The sequence below is a fragment of the Mauremys mutica genome, chromosome 14, assembly GCF_020497125.1.
Source record: "Mauremys mutica isolate MM-2020 ecotype Southern chromosome 14, ASM2049712v1, whole genome shotgun sequence".
Lineage (NCBI taxonomy): Eukaryota > Metazoa > Chordata > Testudines > Geoemydidae > Mauremys > Mauremys mutica.
The window spans coordinates 9,608,403-9,628,217 of record NC_059085.1 but is presented as its reverse complement, the minus strand read 5'-3'; the positions used below and the strand labels follow the sequence as shown (position 1 = coordinate 9,628,217).

General features: G+C 50.6%; 1 protein-coding gene and 1 long non-coding RNA gene across 5 annotated transcripts in view; both read right to left on the bottom strand.

Moving 5' to 3' along the window:
• LOC123349512 overlaps positions 1-19,815 on the bottom strand; it is a 37,769-nt gene that overhangs the window by 6,123 nt on the left and 11,831 nt on the right. The gene's annotated exons all lie outside the window — the stretch shown is intronic.
• LOC123349028 lies at positions 7,627-12,321 on the bottom strand. Of its 4 annotated transcripts, XR_006573320.1 has the most exons (10): positions 12,281-12,321; positions 12,101-12,180; positions 11,541-11,710; positions 11,015-11,112; positions 10,276-10,777; positions 10,096-10,175; positions 9,536-9,705; positions 8,658-8,773; positions 8,213-8,369; positions 7,627-8,008 (listed from the first exon to the last, which is right to left on the bottom strand). It is a non-coding gene; the product is annotated as an uncharacterized LOC123349028 (long non-coding RNA). The 4 variants fall into 4 exon arrangements; XR_006573322.1 differs by lacking the exon at positions 11,015-11,112; XR_006573321.1 differs by lacking the exons at positions 11,541-11,710; positions 12,101-12,180; positions 12,281-12,321 and having other exon boundaries at positions 10,276-10,490; positions 10,662-10,777; positions 11,015-11,532.

The following is a 19,815-nucleotide window of genomic DNA, read 5'->3' as shown; positions in this document are numbered from 1 at the left end:
GGGGACACACCCAGGCATTGATCAGAGGTCAGCGCGTGCCACGTTTGGCGATCAGGCTGTGCTTTCACCTCCCTATTTTCCCATGGGTCCTCTGCCTCACTCGATGCAGAGGATGGACGGTGCTCACTGAATGAGGAGCTATTCAACTGTGTGTTTTCTCCTCACTGGTCAATGTGTGACCACCCCTCCCCCCCGCCCCAGCCTTATTTACTGCACACGATACAAACCCTGCTCTGAAGACAGAATTATTCATTTCCCCAAAGGCTTTTCTATAGCGCTCATCATGCCAGTATCTGAGTGTGTCACAAACATTAATGAGTTTATACTCACAACAGCCCTGGGAGATGAGAGGGTGATATTATCCCCATTTCACAGATGGGAACAGAGGCATAGAGGCACTGGTTCTCTAAGGTATTTAGGCACCTAACAGTCATTGACTTTATTGCAAGTTAGGTGCCTAAATACCTTTGAGGAGCTGGACCAGAGAGATAAAGGCCGAAAGTAATTGTGGGGTGTCCCGTTTGAGTAGAGCCCTGCGCGGATACTCAGTTATATCCACAGATGCGGGTATCCATGGATCTAAAGCCGATACCACAGACTTGCAGGGCTGTAGTGACAACGAGCGAGACAGGCTCCCAGTCAGGAGACGCCGCTTGCACACACTGGTGTGACCAGAGACAGCTGCCAGTCAGCCTAGTGCCCGCCCAGTGGGCAGGGCTGGAGGAGATACAGCCATGCTGGAGGAGCTGCCTGGGCTGGGCGCTGGCTCTTGCGAGCAGCAGCCCGACATGCTGCTTCTTTCGCCGCTGCGGTTCCTGGTCCAGTCGTTGGCCAGGGCCCTGTGGGTCTCACTCACTGTCACTAGAGCCCTGCAAATCCGTGGATGTCCGCTTTATATCCACAGATATCCACATCCGCGGATATACACTGTGTATCTACAGAGGGCTCTACATTTGAGACCCCCTAGGACTGGATTTTCTGGAGTATTTAGCATTGTAAAGTGCTATGTGGAGAGCACTGTTCCCATTGACTTTAGTTGCAGCTGTGAGTGCTCAGCACTTCTGTAAACCAGACCCCAGGGTCTCAATCTGAGCGCCCAGAAAGTGAGGAACACACATTCAGTGGCCACCTGGGAAAGGTTTGGTTTTAGTGACTTGCCAGCATCACATGGGAACTCTGGGGCAGAGGCAGGGATAGAATCCAATTCTCCAGGGCGGCAGTCAACAGCCTTCCCCTTGAAACCCTCCTTTCTCTTCTTGCAACCCCCTGCCTCATTCATCACACCTTCCAGCTCCTGCAACAGGTGGGGTAGGGCTCCTACAGACAACAGCTTTTTTCACTGTACAACCTGGATTCATTCCCTAGCATAGGTCCCTCCTGCGCACTCAGGGAGGGAAGGGATCTGGCATTTCCTATGGTATCAGTGCTTAACTCTGAAACGTTAACGATGTTCTTTTAAAGTAGGTTTCTTTGTGAGTGTCTGTGTGTGTGTCTGTAACTTCCTACATTTTTATAAAGCAAACTGTAAGAAAGAGAAGATCCATCACGTGGCACCATAGTGACACCAATATGGATCATCAGCAGGGTTAAAATCCTGAGATCCAGTGCACAGACCTCTGCCACTTGAGGTAATGGAGGAACCAATAGCAGGAGCAGGTTGTCATGCTCCCTATGGGCCAGCACTAGAGGGATATGAGACACACATTTTGCCAGGGGATTTCACAGATATTTGCTGACAACAGAGGCCTCAGCTCAGGTGGGCAGCGGGGGGACTCCCTTGACAGCTCAGGGCTGGGTGGTGGGGTGGGGGCTCCCCGACTGCTAAGATTGGGCAGTGGTGGTGGTGGGGGGTGTTCCCCTGACACCTCAGGGCTGGGCAGTGGGGGGGAGGGGGCTCCCCTGACACCTCAGGGCTGGGCAGTGGGGGGGAGGGGGCTCCCCTGACACCTCAGGGCTGGGCAGTGGGGGGGAGGGGGCTCCCCTGACAGCTCAGCGCTGGGCAGTGGGGCTCTGCTGGTTGAAGCTGGGTGGTCTCATTTCAATTAATCTTGGTCAGTTGAGCACAGGACAGAACTCAACCCCCCTCACCACCTGGAGTTTCCTTCTGTGGGGGTCTGTGGGGCACTGTCAGGGCATCGTCCCTGTTGCCCGTGCAGGGTCCTGCTCTGGGGGCCATTTGGGGTCTCTGTTCCTGGCACTGTCCCCTGTCCCCACACTCAGAGGTGTCTGGGGCGGAGGGTGGGGGTTGTTGCTAAGGAGCCAGCTTGTAGCTCTCCCTTGTGAGCAGCAGCTCCTCTGCCTGCCTCACTCCTCCCTAAACACTGCGCAGGTGAAGCCAGCCACGTCCCCGGGTAGAAGAAGGTGCTAGACCTACCATCTCCAGTGCGAGCTGCCAGCCTCCACTCTCCTCTCCTCTTCCTCAATCCGTGGACCAGAGACAACTTAATCCGTCCCTCTGCTTGGCTGTGTCTTGCAGCACTTCCTTCTCAGCGTGCAGAACCTCACTGCATCCCTTCCCTGTTCCTCCCCCCACACCGAGTCACAGCTTGAGGGGTCATTGGGCCAGAGAGAGCGTGACTGTGAAGCCTGGTGGGTAGGGACTGACCTGGGAGGTGGGAAATCCAGGGCCCAGTCCCCCTGCTCCAATGATTTGGTATTGATCCAGCATACGACAGCTGAAACCGAGGGCTCCTCCATCAGACTATCCCTTAGCCCAGTGGTTAGGAAACCTGTCCTGGGAGGTGGGAGACCCCTGTGCAAATCCTTTCTCCCCCGCAAGCAAACGGAGGAATTGAACCTTGGGCTCCCACAGGCCAGCTCAGTGGGCTAGAAGCCATACGGTGAACACCACCACCTCCTTCTCTGGCAGCCAGACTTTGATGGGACCTGCTCCGATAGGTGGCCTCTGAGCGCGCTTACTGGATCGGGCCCTGCATGCAAGTCAGATGGCGCCTGTCTTCCCCCGATTCACAGATCGCACTGGGGCTTAGGCAGGAGCTAAGTACCCAGGCGCCTAGAGGGAGGCAGCAGGGCACCTGCCCCATGGCACAAACTAAGGTGTGTAAGCGACTTTTCCCTGAATACGTAGGTGCCAAATGAGTGTAGGCGCCTACATGGGCCCATGGGAGGTTTGTGGATCTCAGTGAAGCCTCAAACTGAGACTTAGGCACCTAAACCCCAGACCTAGGCGCTTAAGTCTGGGGTTTAGCTGCCTGTGATTTTCTTGGGGTACCCAGGACTGTGAGTCACCCTCTAGCCAGAGGGAGCCTTGCTGTGGTGGCTGGGGTCAGCTCCCTAACCCCCCAGCCTGTTAGCCACTCAAGCAATCTCCTAGGGTTAGGCCGACCCTTCTGCCTCACAGGTGCACCCCAGTCCCCTTGAAGCAATCCCCTGTGATATCCAGCCCAGGATGCTGCTACTCCCAGAAAGCCCAGAGCCTCTGATCCCAAAGGAGTAACATATCCCACTTGACCAGTTTCACCTTAAATCATTGCTCCTGTGAACCACACAGCACTTGCAGTGAAACAAGAGAAGGTTTATTTTAGAGGGAATACAGAGTCCACTAGAAACAAGAGAGCGGTTGAAAACAGTGGTTACAATACAAAACAAAATCATGAAATGCAGACTAGGGCCACACTTATCAATAGTTCCCTTTCCTAGCTGGCAAAATAATCACCACCCCCACCCCCCTAGTTCAGTCTGTTGCAGAATTTGCTAGTGTGTCAGGAATCAGGCTCCAAATTTTCATGAAACACCCCCGTTCAGCAAGATGTTTCCTCAATGAATGGATTCAGGGGGCCTCTCCCCTTCAGTGTTACACTGAAAAAGTCTTTTGTTTCTATTCCCAGGCAGGATGATCCCTTGTCTGTTGCAAGGTTCCTTTTTTACTGCCAACTGATTTCTATGGTTTGCAGTTGTCTCGGAGGGTTTGCCATTGAAAGTCTTGGGATGCAGCAAGACTAGACAACTGAGCCTGGCATTACATCATTGGCTAACCAGGGAAAGGCCAATCAATTGACAGCAAAGACCTCAGGAACTGTGGGTTCCATTCCAGGCTCTAGCAGAGGTGGCAGCTGAAATGCCTAAAGAATACATGAACAACTACGAACTTTTTAAACAAAAGGCCAGAATTAGAATGGGGCTAAGACCCGAGCATGCCCGTCGGTCCAGGCTGAGGGACAGGATCCGGCCGTCTGAACTGAGACCCCGGGCGAGCATCCTGCCCGCGGACAAGGCTCCACAGCCCGGTCGGGGCGTCCCCTTTTCTGTCAACATTAGAGCGTTCGGGCCCGGGGTTTTGAGGTCGGAATGCAGGCCCCACGGGCGTTTCAGTCACGAGAAAGTCTTCCATCAGTGAGACGGCCGCGGCTAATGTTGCCGGCCGATGGCGGAGCACCCAGGCCCGTCCTCGGGCCGGTAGGGTGTGCACAAACTGTTCCAGAATGACTTGTTCCGTGACCTCCTCTGCAGGCCTCGTCTCCAGCTGAAGCCATCGCCTACACGCCTCCTTCAGGACTTGGGCCACCAGCCGAGGTTGGGTGCCTGAGGGATACGTCTGGCTCCGGAACTGCTGCCGAAAAGTCTTGGGGCTGACTTCTAAGGCATCCAAGATTGCGGCCTTTACTCGGCTATACTCCCTTGCCTCTTCTGTCGCCAGCTCCCGGTATGCAGTCAGGGCCGTCCCGGTGAGATACGGGGCCAAAAGGGTGGCCCATTGGTCCTGGGGCCACCCAGCGACCAGTGCCACCTGTTCAAACATTACCAGGAACGCCTCGGGGTCATCCTTGGGGCCAATCTTGGTTAGTCGCACTGGGGCGGCAGGGCGTGGTGCCTAGCCCCATCCCCTGGCGGTGGTTCTACGCGGTGTGGTAACGCTGTCACCAGCTGTTGCAGCTGGGCTCCGAGCTGCTGAATAAGCTGCTGCTGGAGTTGGGTGGCGTCCCGCTGTTGCTGATGTTGGAGCTGGGCAGCTGCCTGCTGCTGCTGCTGTAGCTGGGCGCTCTGCTGCCGCTCCTGACTCTCCGTTAGCAGCTTAAACAAATGCTCCGTCTCCATGGTTCTCTGCGGGTGGATCTCCCGCTCCGGCCCCTTCTCACAGGGGTCAAGGGATCAGATCCCCACTTCTGGCACCACGTGTACAACAGTTCACCGGGGCTCGACCCTCTCCGGGCGGAGGGGAACCACGCCAGCTCACTACACACCGAGAGGTCCGGGGGAATAGTCTGGCCCGAGGTCTCCCTTGGTGGTCCTTGTGGTAGTCGGCCGCAAAGTGGTTACGGTTGACCCTGTCTCTGGTGGGCAAGAACCACTGAGTCAGAAGGCCCCGGCCCTCAGGCGGGGCTGAGCCGTAACAATGGTTATGGGTCCGGCCCTAGGTCAAGGCGGGGCAACAAACACTGAGTCAGGAGTGCTCAGGCCCTCAGGCAGGGCTGAGCAACAGGAACCATCTTTGGCCTCCTCAGGCCAGGGACAGGCGGAGTCTGCAGCCAGGAGTTGGGTGGCAGGGGGGACGCAGGCCCTCCCACTCCACTGCGTCCCAGCCCGGGGCCCTAGCAGCGGCTGATGACTTGCTGCTTCATCAGTGGGGATCCTGGCCGCAACACACTGACATCGGCTCTGGTAATGCTGCAGCCAGACTCGGGTTGGCTGCCCCCGGGATACTTCCGTACTCCGCCTCGGGTCCTACACAGGTCTTTGCTTGGCCTCGGGGGTGGGGGGGACCAGGAGCATGGGTTCGTCGGGGTAGGGGTTGGTCGGCAACTCCGGCAGCTCCTCCGGTAGCGAGCGCGGGGCAGCTCCAGCAGCTCCTCCGAGTAGTGGGTGCGGGGTAGTCTGGGTGGCCGCCTTGGGCTGCAGGAGCTTCCCAGTCTCGGGCTCCCCTAGGGACGTCTGTTCCCTCCAGTGGCCGGGTTCCTACTGAGTGCAGAGGGCCGGCCTTTATAGTTCCGGGTCATCGCCTGACCTTTTGTGGGGCGGGTTCAGAGATCCCTAGCTCCGCCCACTCTGGCCTCCGACTGGGCTCTTCCTCCTCCAAGGCGGAGGGGAGCCGCACAGCCTCACTACAGAGGGCCTGTGAGGAGGATGGGGTAGGAAATGGCAGGAAGCCTCTGCCAGAGTCCCCTGAGATAGAGAAAGTGAGTTCAGAAACTGTCTTAGTTCCAGTTTGGGACTAAACTGTGTCAGAGCCTGGGTGTGGCAGTGAGCCCTTGGCAAGCTGGGGAGAAGCCCAGCCGTGCGACGGTTCCTGCTTCCTTCTTTGGAAGGAGTCTCATGTAGCCCTAGGTTGTGAGAGACGCTGCCTTCAGTCTGATCTCCCCTCCCCTGCCGGGGTCTCCATCACTCTCCCGACTCATGAGTCTCTGTCCCTCTGTCTTACTGGCCACATGCTGAGCTCCTGCACCTCCCTCTGGAACCAGTGGGAGCTGCGGGTGCCAAGCCTCTGTCTGTCCTGTGCCTTTGTGCCGTCAGCCCCACTCTCTGGTGTCTGGTGATGTTTGACGCTGGCTAACGCTTGGGGATGCAGTGTGTGTGTGGAAGCCGGATGCACAGTTAAGCTCTGCCCCTCTCCATGAAGGGAGGGAGCAGACTGTGTTATAGGTGGGGCTGTGATCACCAGTCGCATGTTGGGATCTGGGGTTTTAACTGGTGGTTTTATACCCCTGCAGCCAGCTCCTCCTAGGCAGGGTGTGTACAGACCGTGGTGCAGTGTTCAGGCCAGGCTGAGATGGGCCGGAACCATCCCTCCACCTCTCTATGATCTCGTGGCAGGGGTGGGGTGGGGAAGGGTTACAAGAAAATAAAACTCTGATCTGACCTTCCTCCCCACTACCCTTGGTTTGGGTTCATTTTGCCAAATAGAAGCTGAAAGGAGGAGATAGTTGCAAAACCAGGACCACGGCCTTCCCCATTTTGCTCTTCTCTGGTGTTAGGACCCCTCCTGCACCACTGTTTGTGAGTGACACCAGTTCACGTGGTATCTTTGCACAGGATATCGCATTCTCCCCCAACTGCCTTCCCAAGGTACGAGTCACTTGTATTGTCTTCACCTTAAGATGCTGTCTCCCTGCAGGGAGAATGAGGCCCCAATGGCTTTCAGGCGGCTGGGTGTATAGAGGTTTGAGACCCCACAACAACGCCCTGGGGGACTATTCGCTGCTAGCCTGTGAGCCCAGTTCAGGTGCCCAGGGAGCGGTGGCCTCACCATGCCAATGGAAGAGTTGCTCTGGGGTCATTGACCGCCCCTTCCAGAGCCGCTCTTTGAGGGGCTCTTACGACCAGAGCAGCGGGGCAGAGCGCTTGGATGTGGCCAACGAAAGGCCTTGGCCTGGCCCCTGGGGGCATCCTGGGAGAGGAACATGGTGACAGTGCCGCTGGGCTTCCTGCTTTCCACTCGACCGGTGCACCTGGCCATGTCCCCTCCCCATCCCTGGGGGCCGTGCACACGGCTTTTCCCTCTCTGGGACGGTGGGCTGGTCTCTCCTGTGCTGGGTCCCTGCTGGAGTGGGAGAGTGACGTGGGGGCCATGCTGGCACGGAGGGGGGAGCAGTGCACCTGGGAGGGACTCTGCCCTGCTGCGGGGCTGGGAGCACGGGCATGGCCGAGGGGCACAGGACGGGTTTATAGAAAATTCAAAAAACAAAGGGAGACAAGTTCTCTCTGATGGATTTTATTGTGTCTGTTCCTAAATGGCCCTAAGGGCTGGTCCCTGCTCGATGCCCCAGAGGAAGGCGAAAAACCTCCAGGGTCTCTGGCCAATCTGCCCTGGAGGAAAATTCCTTCCTGACCCCAAACATGGCGATCGGTTTCACCCTGTGCATGCGAGCCAGGACCACAGTGGGGAAAGGACCCACTGGTCGCTATGGTTACACACCCTGTCCCAGACCCCTCCAGGATAGTGCCTGTGTCCCAGCACTAACCCGTCTCCAGGGCTTTCTTCTTTGCTTCCATCCCAGCAGCAACTTTTAAACATTGTGTCTTGAATACTGTCCACGCTGCCTGTTTCCTTCATCTGAAAGAAAAACCAAAGCCACTGATGTCACTCAAGTGACAAGCAGATTCAGCACCTCCTAATAAAGATGAATCCCCTGACATCTGCCATCCCCCTCACATCCTCTTAGCTCCTGAGATGTCTGATCAGCTGTAACAAACCCTTTGGCACAACATAAATTACATTCAGCACTACAAAATTCCTATGCTCATTTGTTAGACTTACCAAATGTTGCTTACCGCTCCTCAGAGCCAATCCTGTTGCTTTATTGAATGAAGGGTCTTTCATATTTTGAGATCCAATCGTCCTTTAAGGTGTTGGATCTGTTCAGCTCCGTCCCTGTTCCTTTTTACTCAAATCCTGAGCATCTGTAACTCTCCTCCTGAAAAGACAAATCCATTTGGCAATAAGAGAATCCTAAATGCTCACCTCCTTGTCAGTGGTAGTCTGCTGCATCGTGGGTTTGAAACTTGAAGGTGATAAATGACTATCTTCCCATTCTAGTCAAGGAAGGCAACTTTTTGCAGGTCTGGCAATATGCGTTAGTTTGTTCTTCAGTAATATGACTGCTTATAATCCGCAGTCCCCAGGAGATCAGATCAGCTGCATTTCTTTAACCTGAAGGGAAACCAGATCCATCAATTTCTCCATTGTAAGGTGAGTTCCTTACCTCTTGGTAGCAGTGATGAATTTTGCTTGTTTCCTTTCTGTAGATATCCCAGATCTTCTAGCAACTTCCTGAAGTTTTCACACCCTCAACGTTCAAATCGGCTGCATTTCTCTCATCTGAAAGTGTGAGAATCTATTCATTGCCACATGAATGTTAAGAGGGGGAAAAAAGTGCATTTATTTACACACTGACAAGCCTGGTTCAGCTAGTTGGATTTGCATTAATTCCTTCTAGAACACAACAGCCCTCTGGTCTCCTTCCATCTGGAGATGCAACGTAACCTCTTTATTTGGTCTGCAAGTGTTGCTTTAGCCTCAGATTCATTTGTCAACCAGGGAAACATAAATGCTTACCTCCATGTCTGATGGTCTGCTGACTTGATTCAGATTTGTCCTGAGTCTGCATTTGACACTCTCCCCATGACAAGTAAGGTCGTCCACAGTTTTTCTCCCTGAAAGCAAAATCCACACCACTTCATGGACACATGGATGTTTGGAGACTGGTATTTCTTACCTCCTTGCCCGGAACAGCCAGCCACTTAGCCTCACTTCTCCCTGGTAGGAATGACCACATGGTCTGTTCATATCTCAGAGCAAAACCTCCAATCAATGTTTGACAGATTTATTTATTATTACTCATTAGCAGCTATGAAGAGTCATCAATGGAGAAGGTTCCTTAGCATCCAGATCATTAGGCTTCTAGAGACCTTTCAGTGCTCACCTACTTGTCAGTCATGTTCCACCGCAAGGCTTTGATTCTTAGCGGTACAGCCAGCTACGCTGGGTAAAACCTGAAGCATATAAATGGCTGCTTACCTTTTTCTGAACTAGAAGTAAAAGTAAAAGATGCTTTTCTTTCCTCTGGCCAGGTATCCTTACCTGTCTTTTTTCCTTAAATTCAGCAGCCTCTTATCATCCTCCCTTGAATGGTAAGACCTTCCTTTCACCTGAAAATAGAAACAGAGCCTTTAATTCCTGCCCCCGTGCTGTGAGGAGGTGCGTTCCTTACCTCTCGATAGAAATGATCAGTTCCACTTAGTTCTTGACATCTGAAAAAGAAGCAACAATGATCAATTAGGCACAACTAGAATCAGCTGGACAACTCCTCTCTGCAAATGGAAGAGCAGGCTCAATGCTCATCTTCACACTCTGGTTAGTTGCACTTGTTCTTTGAAATAACTTCCCTGTTCCATCCTTGTAGGAACAACCAATGGCCTTCTCTGGGAAGGAAAAAGGAACAAAGATCATCATCTTTGGTTAGAATTGCCAACTACTTTCCTTTCATCTGAACAGGTAGCTCCCATTTTTAGTGCTTTATTCAGTACAGCAACTTCTCGTGCTCTTTAGAGAGATGAAAATTTCCTCCGTTACCTTCCTTCCACCTGAAAGGATGACCAGAACCATTGACTATTATGGGAATGGTGTATTGTATTTCTTACCTCCTTAAAAGGATGGATCCGCTAATTCCTTCCTGTAAACTACAGCCATGTGTCATCCTTGCATCTCGAAATATGACCTCCTGCAAAGATCAATGTTTGACAGACCATAGTTTTGTCAGGCAACAAATGTAAAGGAATTGTCATTGGATTCATTTTGTAACAGGGAGTATAAATGCACACCTTCTGCGTGATGAATTGCTGGATTGGTTTCTCTCTTTCTCTCCATACGATCAGCTGTACTGCTAAAAATCTAGTAGGTATAAGTGGTTTCCTTATTCTTGATTGGAACAAGTCAATACTTCTGTAACCTCAGAAGCTTTGGTTATGTATCTTGCTTTATTCTTATGAAACTGCTTGTAGCCTTTGACAGCAAAGGATAGATTCACTTCCTTCACCTGAAAGTACACTCAGATTGGTTAGTTTCCACTCCATTGCTAGGAGAAGGTGCATTCCTTACCTCTTGATAGCAAGAGAAACTGTTCCTACTTCTGACGGACAGCTGCATTTCTTTCACCTGAAGGGAAACCAGATCCATCAATTTTTCCATTCTAAGGTGAGTTCCTTACCTCTTGGTAGCAGTGATGAGTTTTGCTTGTTTCCTTTCTGTAGATATCCCAGATCTTCTAGCAACTTCCTGAAGTTTTCACACCCTCAACGTTCAAATCGGCTGCATTTCTCTCATCTGAAAGTGTGAGAATCTATTCATTGCCACTTGAATGTTAAGAGGGGGAAAAAAGTGCATTTCTTTACCAACTGACATGCCTGGTTCAGCTAGTTGGATTTGCATTAATTTCTGCTAGAACACAACAGCCCTCTGGTCTCCTTCCATCTGGAGATGCAACGTGACCTCTTTATTTGGTCTGCAAGTGTCGCTTTAGCCTCAGATTCATTTGTCAACCAGGGAAACGTAAATGCTTACCTCCATGTCTGGTGGTCTGCTGACTTGATTCAGATTTGTCCCGAGTCTGCTTTTGACACTCTCCCCATGACAAGTAAGGTCATCCACAGTTTTTCTCCCTGAAAGCAAAATCCACACCACTTCATGTACACATGGATGTTTGGAGACTGGTATTTCTTACCTCCTTGCCCGGGACAGCCACGCCACTTAGCCTCACTTCTCCCTGGTAGGAATGGCCACCTGGTCTGTTCATATCTCACAGCAAAACCTGCAATCAATGTTTGACAGATTTATTTATTATTACTCACTAGCAGCTATGAAGAGTCATCAATGGAGAAGGTTCCTTAGCATCCAGATCATTAGGCTTCTAGAGACCTTTCAGTGCTCACCTACTTGTCAGTCATGTTCCACCGCAAGGCTTTGATTCTTAGCGGTACAGCCAGCTACGCTGGGTAAAACCTGAAGCATATAAATGGCTGCTTACCTTTTTCTGAACTAGAAGTAAAAGTAAAAGATGCTTTTCTTTCCTCTGGCCAGGTATCCTTACCTGTCTTTTTTCCTTAAATTCAGCAGCCTCTTATCATCCTCCCTTGAATGGTAAGACCTTCCTTTCACCTGAAAATAGAAACAGAGCCTTTAAGTCCTGCCCCCGTGCTGTGAGGAGGTGCGTTCCTTACCTCTCGATAGAAATGATCTGTTCCACTTAGTTCTTGACATCTGAAAAAGAAGCAACAATGATCAATTAGGCACAACTAGAATCAGCTGCACAACTCCTCTCTGCAAATGGAAGAGCAGGCTCAATGCTCATCTTCACACTCTGGTTAGTTGCACTTGTTCTTTGAAATAACTTCCCTGTTCCATCCTTGTAGGAACAACCAATGGCCTTCTCTGGGAAGGAAAAAGGAACAAAGATCATCATCTTTGGTTAGAATTGCCAACTACTTTCCTTTCATCTGAACAGGTAGCTCCCATTTTTAGTGCTTTATTCAGTACAGCAACTTCTCGTGCTCTTTAGAGAGATGAAAATTTCCTCCGTTACCTTCCTTCCACCTGAAAGGATGACCAGAACCATTGACTATTATGGGAATGGTGTATTGTATTTCTTACCTCCTTAAAAGGATGGATCCGCTAATTCCTTCCTGTAAACGACAGCCATGTGTCATCCTTGCATCTCGAAATATGACCTCCTGCAAAGATCAATGTTTGACAGACCATAGTTTTGTCAGGCAACAAATGTAAAGGAATTGTCATTGGATTCATTTTGTAACAGGGAGTATAAATGCACACCTTCTGCGTGATGAATTGCTGGATTGGTTTCTCTCTTTCTCTCCATACGATCATCTGTACTGCTAAAAATCTAGTAGGTATAAGTGGTTTCCTTAGTCTTGATTGGAACAAGTCAATACTTCTGTAACCTCAGAAGCTTTGGTTATGTATCTTGCTTTATTCTTATGAAACTGCTTGTAGCCTTTGACAGCAAAGGATAGATTCACTTCCTTCACCTGAAAGTACACTCAGATTGGTTAGTTTCCACTCCATTGCTAGGAGAAGGTGCATTCCTTACCTCTTGATAGCAAGAGAAACTGGTCCTACTTCTGACGGACAGCTGCATTTCTTTCACCTGAAGGGAAACCAGATCCATCAATTTTTCCATTCTAAGGTGAGTTCCTTACCTCTTGGTAGCAGTGATGAGTTTTGCTTGTTTCCTTTCTGTAGATATCCCAGATCTTCTAGCAACTTCCTGAAGTTTTCACACCCTCAACGTTCAAATCGGCTGCATTTCTCTCATCTGAAAGTGTGAGAATCTATTCATTGCCACTTGAATGTTAAGAGGGGAAAAAAAGTGCATTTCTTTACCAACTGACATGCCTGGTTCAGCTAGTTGGATTTGCATTAATTTCTGCTAGAACACAACAGCCCTCTGGTCTCCTTCCATCTGGAGATGCAACGTGACCTCTTTATTTGGTCTGCAAGTGTCGCTTTAGCCTCAGATTCATTTGTCAACCAGGGAAACGTAAATGCTTACCTCCATGTCTGGTGGTCTGCTGACTTGATTCAGATTTGTCCCGAGTCTGCTTTTGACACTCTCCCCATGACAGGTAAGGTCATCCACAGTTTTTCTCCCTGAAAGCAAAATCCACACCACTTCATGTACACATGGATGTTTGGAGACTGGTATTTCTTACCTCCTTGCCCGGGACAGCCACGCCACTTAGCCTCACTTCTCCCTGGTAGGAATGGCCACCTGGTCTGTTCATATCTCACAGCAAAACCTGCAATCAATGTTTGACAGATTTATTTATTATTACTCACTAGCAGCTATGAAGAGTCATCAATGGAGAAGGTTCCTTAGCATCCAGATCATTAGGCTTCTAGGGACCTTTCAGTGCTCACCTACTTGTCAGTCATGTTCCACCGCAAGGCTTTGATTCTTAGCGGTACAGCCAGCTACGCTGGGTAAAACCTGAAGCATATAAATGGCTGCTTGCCTTTTTCTGAACTAGAAGTACAAGTAAAAGATGCTTTTCTTTCCTCTGGCCAGCTATCCTTACCTGTCTTTTTTTCTTCAATTCAGCAGCCTCTTATCATCCTCCCTTGAATGGTAAGACCTTCCTTTCACCTGAAAATAGAAACAGAGCCTTTAAGTCCTGCCCCCGTGCTGTGAGGAGGTGCGTTCCTCGGGATTCTACCTGATGCTAAAGAAATCGGTCCAGGTTCTTACCCCCATCCACTTCTTCCATGCTTCTCCTTTCTCTTCTCTTCTAGCCTCTTTGCTAACTCTTTTTCCATGTGTCTCCCCTCACCCATTACCCGTCCCTCTTTCTTCTCTGTACCTTCCTCAATTCCCTGGTTCTTCTTTCTCACTAACTTCTTCCATTTCCCCACCTCCTCCCTTATCAGTACCTCCTCCCTCCCCCGCCCAGCCTTGTTCGTGCCTTGTTTCCTTCCTCCTTACAAGAATACTTTCCTTCATCCTTCGGTGTCTCACGTTCCCTTCTTCAGCAATGGAAGCAGGTTGGTCCCAGAAGGCCCTGCTCCATCACTCTGGTCCCTGTACTCAGACCCACAGGCAGCAGCCATGTGCTCTGGGCGACAGCCTGGTGTGAAATGCTGCGGCCCCTAGTTACATCCCTAGTTCCCCCTGCCTGTCCCCACCTCTGTTTTTCTAGGTTACCATCCCTACGGTGGAATGTTCCACTTCCATCACAATGGGCCAATTCTGAGCTGTGCTGAGCTCCTGCAACTCCCTCTGAAACCAGTGAGAGCTGCAAGTGCTCAGCCCCTCTCAGGACTAACCCTGTTGGCTGCATTTCATGGCACCGTGCTGTCCTCCATCTTGTGGTCTAGGCTGATCGCTGCAGACCCACCCGGGGACTGACAGCCAGCGCCTCCTGTACAGGGGAATCCAGGCAGGGATTTCAGTGTTAGCTGGAGATGGGCAGATACCAGAACCATCACTCCACCCTTCCATGATCGCTGGGGGCTCTGATAAAAGGACACCTGTCATTGGCTGTGTGGGCCCATACATTGTCCTGGCTCTGGCCAGGTAGCTGCCCCAGCAGACCTCAGTCAAACTGCCCAAAAGACAACAGACTCATTCGGTGTCAAAGGCGCTTAGCCGGGTTTGTTTTTGACAAAGCACTTGTACTAGCACCCCATAGACTCTGCATAGACACCAGCTCGGTCAGCAGTGGGACTCCCCATTGGCCAGATGTACCTTCTGTGACCCCTCTTTTATACCCTCATAAAAACAAGTTGTGTATTGCCCTTCTCATTTGCTTAGTTACCACCCTACACCCTGGACCTGTTAGAACAATCGAGTCAAATAGGTAGCACTGTGTACACTTATTCTCGTATTTAGAGCTGTAGTCCTAGAAGTGAAGGCCAGAAGGGACCACAGATCATCTAATCTGACCTTCTGGATATCACAGGCCACTAAACAGCACCCTGAAACCCCACACTTGGCTCTGGGCCAAGAAACAGAGCCCCGGTCATAACCATAGTAACCTTGAAGATGAAGGATCTGGTCCTGTGCTTGTGCAAAGCACAAGGAGAACATGCCAGGGCAGTTTCCCCCTTCCCTGGTTCACCTGCTTTAGGCTCCAAGCTCCAAGCTCCCAGCCATCACCTCTGTTGGGAAGATACTGTCTTCCCCTCACACACACTCCTCCTTGACTGGCATGTTATGACTGCAAAGACCCCTGATTTACACTTTGATATTCTCCACAACCCAGCCTCCTTTCTCTCACTAGGCTATGCCCAGGGTAGTGCCTGCAGTTACAAGTTACCAAACAGCTCTTTCCAAGCAAGCGCCTATAAGCATTACAAAGAAAAGATTAACAACACTAAAGGAACCAACCCCCATGCTAAGTAGTTTACCAGAGGTCATCCCACCTTCAGTCTTGGGTGCTGGTAGTGGCCAGTCCTTCCAAACCCTCAACTGGGTTCTCCCCATGGAAGAATGTGGGTGTGTGGAGGGGGGTAGAGAGACTGGATGCATAAAGGGACAGAGGTGAAAGGGGAGAGAGAAGAACTAGGTTGAAGATGAAGAAATAATTGATAATAAGTTGCATTGGTGTTTACATAGATAGGGGATGACTGTTGCATGAACAAACTCCAGAAAGGAAGAGGGAAGAATGGAGAAAGGAAGGGGAGGATAAAAGGAGAAAAAAGTAAAAATGACTCAATTTAAACTCAAGGAAAATTTGAACTCTGCAGAAAGGGCGGCCAGCACGTCCCTCGGCCCACGCTGCTTCCCGCAGCCCCCATTGGCCAGGAGGGGTGAACCGCGGCCAGTGGGAACCGCGATCCGCCGAACCTGCGGATGCGGCAGGTAAACAAACCAGCCCGGCCCACCAGGGGCTTTCCCTGAACAAGCGGCGGCTCTAGTTTGAGAACGACTGCCCTAGGGCCCAAGCTGGACTGTAAAACCGCTGTGTCCCCTTCGCTCACTAGCCGGGAGACCTTTGACAGCGCTTTGCTAGTGAACAGTGAACCCCTCCAGGCTCGGTTCACTCTCAGCCACCAGCATCCAAAGTCAGGCCCAGCTGAATCCACGAATGCTACACCCAGCTGGTCATGAATAGACACAGGGCGGCACCCACATATCCCTCAGTCCCAGCCTTGCACCCCAGAGCTGTGCATCGTGTACTGCTCAGGGCCCCAATACCCCCGAATGCTGTCAACTCATTAAAAGTCCATCGTTCCACCAAGGGGTGATGAACATGCCCCAGCCTTTAACGTGAGTAGAGATCCCCCGAACACACCAGCCAAAAGCGCCCTGGTTTAGAAAAACAATGGAACAAGCTTATTTACCAGAGAGAGATTTTAAGTGAAATTGGCATAAAAGTCAGCACTGGTTAGAAAAGAAAAGATAAGATTGTGACTGTATCCTAACTCCTAAATTTTACCAAGCTGAATAAGATTTGAAAGCAAAAAGGTATCTCTCTGCCCAAAAACTTTCTGCAGGCCATACTGACTGGAAGGCTTTCCGGCCAAGATCTCCCATCCCGCACCCCTCTACACACCCACACACACACTTACACTTCAATGTTGGTTCTTTGTCTTTCACACACTCTTGTCACCATGTGTTGAGATGGGGAGGACAGGATCTAGGGAAGCCATTGTCTTATTTATACCCTCCTCCTCTCTGTGAGGATTACCCCCACCCAGTCAGGATTACCTCCACTCAATCAGTGCAGGCAAGAGCATAGGAAGAGTCAAAAAAGGAGTGCATATTTATAGGTTTCAGAGTAGCAGCCGTGTTAGTCTGTATCCGCAAAAAGAACAGGGGTACTTTTGGCTCCTTAGAGATGAACAAATTTATTTGAGCATAAGCTTTCGTGCGCTACAGCCTACTTCATCGGATGCATGTATTTATAGGGACATCAAGGATAGCCAAAGTTCTGAGAATTGTATTAAAACACTTGGTAAGTGCATAGCCTTAGCCTCGGGTGTAAGACAATCAAACCATTAGAGAGCAGCATGTGTAAAACAATTAAAAGAAAAGCCAGTTATAAAAACATGGTCCTTTATAGAGGCTTCAATCCTGCAAACCCTTAAGCATGTGCTTAACTGTACACTAGTTGACTTCAGCAAGGGGGCCGTCTGAACCCACGGAACAGCAATTCCCAGCAGATGTTTCCATTTCCTCTTTGACCGACAAGCAGCTGAACCAATTATAGGGAAGAGAGTTTTTGGCCCCTGTTCTGAGCATCTTCACTTCAAGGGTTCCATGAGCCGCTAAAGCAGGGGTAGGCGAGGGCCACAGCTAGGTGGGGAAATTGCAGGTCCACGAAGGTAGGGCTGGAGCATGGGGTTGGGGTAAGGGAGGGAGTGCGGGTGTGGTTTGCAGGAAGGGGCTCAGGGAAAGGGGTTGGAGTGTAGGAGGGGTGCAGGGTGCAGGGGGGACACAGAGCAGGGGGGTTGGGTGCAGGAGGGGGCTCATGGGAGGGGATTGGGGTTCAGGAGGGGGCTCAAGGCCGGGGGCTGGAGTGCAGAGTGCAGGAGGGTTTGGGGTGCGGGCTCTGGCCCGGTGCCACTTACCTCGAGTGGCTCCGGGGTGGCAGCAGTGCACAGCGGGGCTAAAGCAGGCTCCCTGCCTGCCCTGGCCCCGTGCTGCTCCCAGAAGCAGCCAGCATGTCCGGCAGCGGCTCCTGTGCATGGGGTGGGGCAGGCAACTCCGCCATGCGCCGCCCTCACCTGTGGGTATGACCCACGAAGCTCCCATTGGCCATGGTTCCCCGTCCCAGTCAATGGGAGCTGCAGGGGGGGGCGGTGTCCGCAGGTGAGGGTAGAGCATGGAGCCCTCTGCCCCCCACTCCCCACGGGATGCAGCAAAGTGGTGCCAGCTGCTTCCAGGAGTGGTGTGGGGCCAGGGCATGTAGAAAGCCTGCCTTAGCCCTGCTGTGCGATCAGGCTGGCAATCCAGCGGGACAGATCTGGCCCATGGACCATAATTTCCACTCCCCTGCTCTAAAGTGATTGCTAGGTAGCACAATGGGGAATCTTTAGGTAACATAAATGTTCATCTCATATTTTCCTATGGCTCAGATGCCCCTGAGACTGCCTAAGCCACCACCGATCACCAGGTTCAGCTGCCTCAAAGAAGGGTGTCAGAGAGGAGTCTTTTTATTCTGAACACCCGTGAACTCCCTTCCAGTTATCCAGTATCCCCTCCCCTCCCTTCCATTCAGTTCAAGGTTTATTTGCAGGTACAGAATCTAGCAGGCAAGATGGTCAGCACGGTGTTTGTGGGGAATGCTGGGGTAACAGATATCTGAGAGCTCCATCTCCAGGTGTACGCTGTAACAGCTGATCACCATATTGTCCGATTGACAGGAGCTGTGGAAAAAAATCAGACTTGGTAAGTTAGAACTTAAAGAATATGCCTGCAGGACACGCATCACATTTTCCCAAGTGGTTGCACTAGCTCCGTGCATGCCAGCCAGCCAGCAATAAACAGGGCACATTGGACAGACGCAGCGACAGGAAACGATCATCGGTGCTGTGAAAGAGAGACCTGAGAGGTAAAGACCTTCAGGAACATTTACAAGAAGGAGACCTAAACTCTGTGCTTCTAATTCTGAGATACAGTGATTTAATATTCGACACAAACTAGAACAGACAGGCCAAGAACAACAGTCCCAGCCAGGTCTGAAACAGCTTTTAGATTTCAATGCCCTGGGACCGGGAAGTTGCCCAGAAAGAAAAGGCAGAAGGACCTCTTGTGTAACTAATGCTCTGTGGCTGACTCTGCACAGTGACTGCATTGCAGACATTTCACTCACCCCTCTTTTCTGAAATCACGCACTCTGTAATAATAATCACAGCCAAGATTATAACAAGGGCCCCGGGAACCATCCGGATGACAAAAACAACGTGGGAGGCATTGCTCCCTGTGACATTATTGACAAGAACTGTGTCCGTATAGATCATTGTTGCTACCAAGGTCCTATAGTTGCACCAAATCTTGTACATAGGAGGTCAAGTAAGGTGTCTATAGGAAGGCTGTAACTTACTGGTTATGATTATGCTGTCTGTCTGTGTGTATCATTTTTGTATTTGAAGTTATGAATATTGGCTATGTACTTGTATCTCCATGTGTTTTATTCTAAGTAGCATCAGTGAAGCATTTGATCAGCTTCTTGAGAAAGAACTATTCTGAGTGAGTGCCCAGTCAAGAAAGACTTAACTGACAATGGATTTTGGGAGACACCAATCCGCATCTGAGCTTTCCTGGGAATGTTCAAAGTATGATGTAAACAATGGTGTCAGCCTGCAAAAAGAGGAATCATTCATGGACATGTGACTTGTCCAGGTGGCTACAAACTCGGTCTTGATGCTGTGATTTTGCACAGGAGAACAAAGGGGTTTTCGCCCACAAGAGAGAGAATATAAAAGGCCCTGGAAGCCCTTCCATTTGGTCTTCAGCTGGCTCAAGAGATGGCCTCTCCGCGCCAAAGAGATGCCTGAAAGAATCTGGAACAAAGGATTGTAACTGCGGGGGTGTGAGTGATTGCTGGACCCAGGCCATAAACCACGGTGTTGATTTGAAAAGTATTGGGCCCAGACTAGGAAGGAGTCTAGTCTGTGAAAGAAGCTTGTTGGGACATCTCTGAGGGTGAGATTTACCTGTATTCAGTTTCCTACTGTATTAGGCTGAGACTTGCGTGTTTTGCTTTATTTTACTTGGTGACATACTTTGTTCTGTCTGTTATTACTTGAAACCACTTAAATCCTACTTTTTACACTTAATAAAATCACTTTTGTTTATTAATTAACCCAGAGTAAGTAATTAATACTGGGGGAGCAAACAGCTG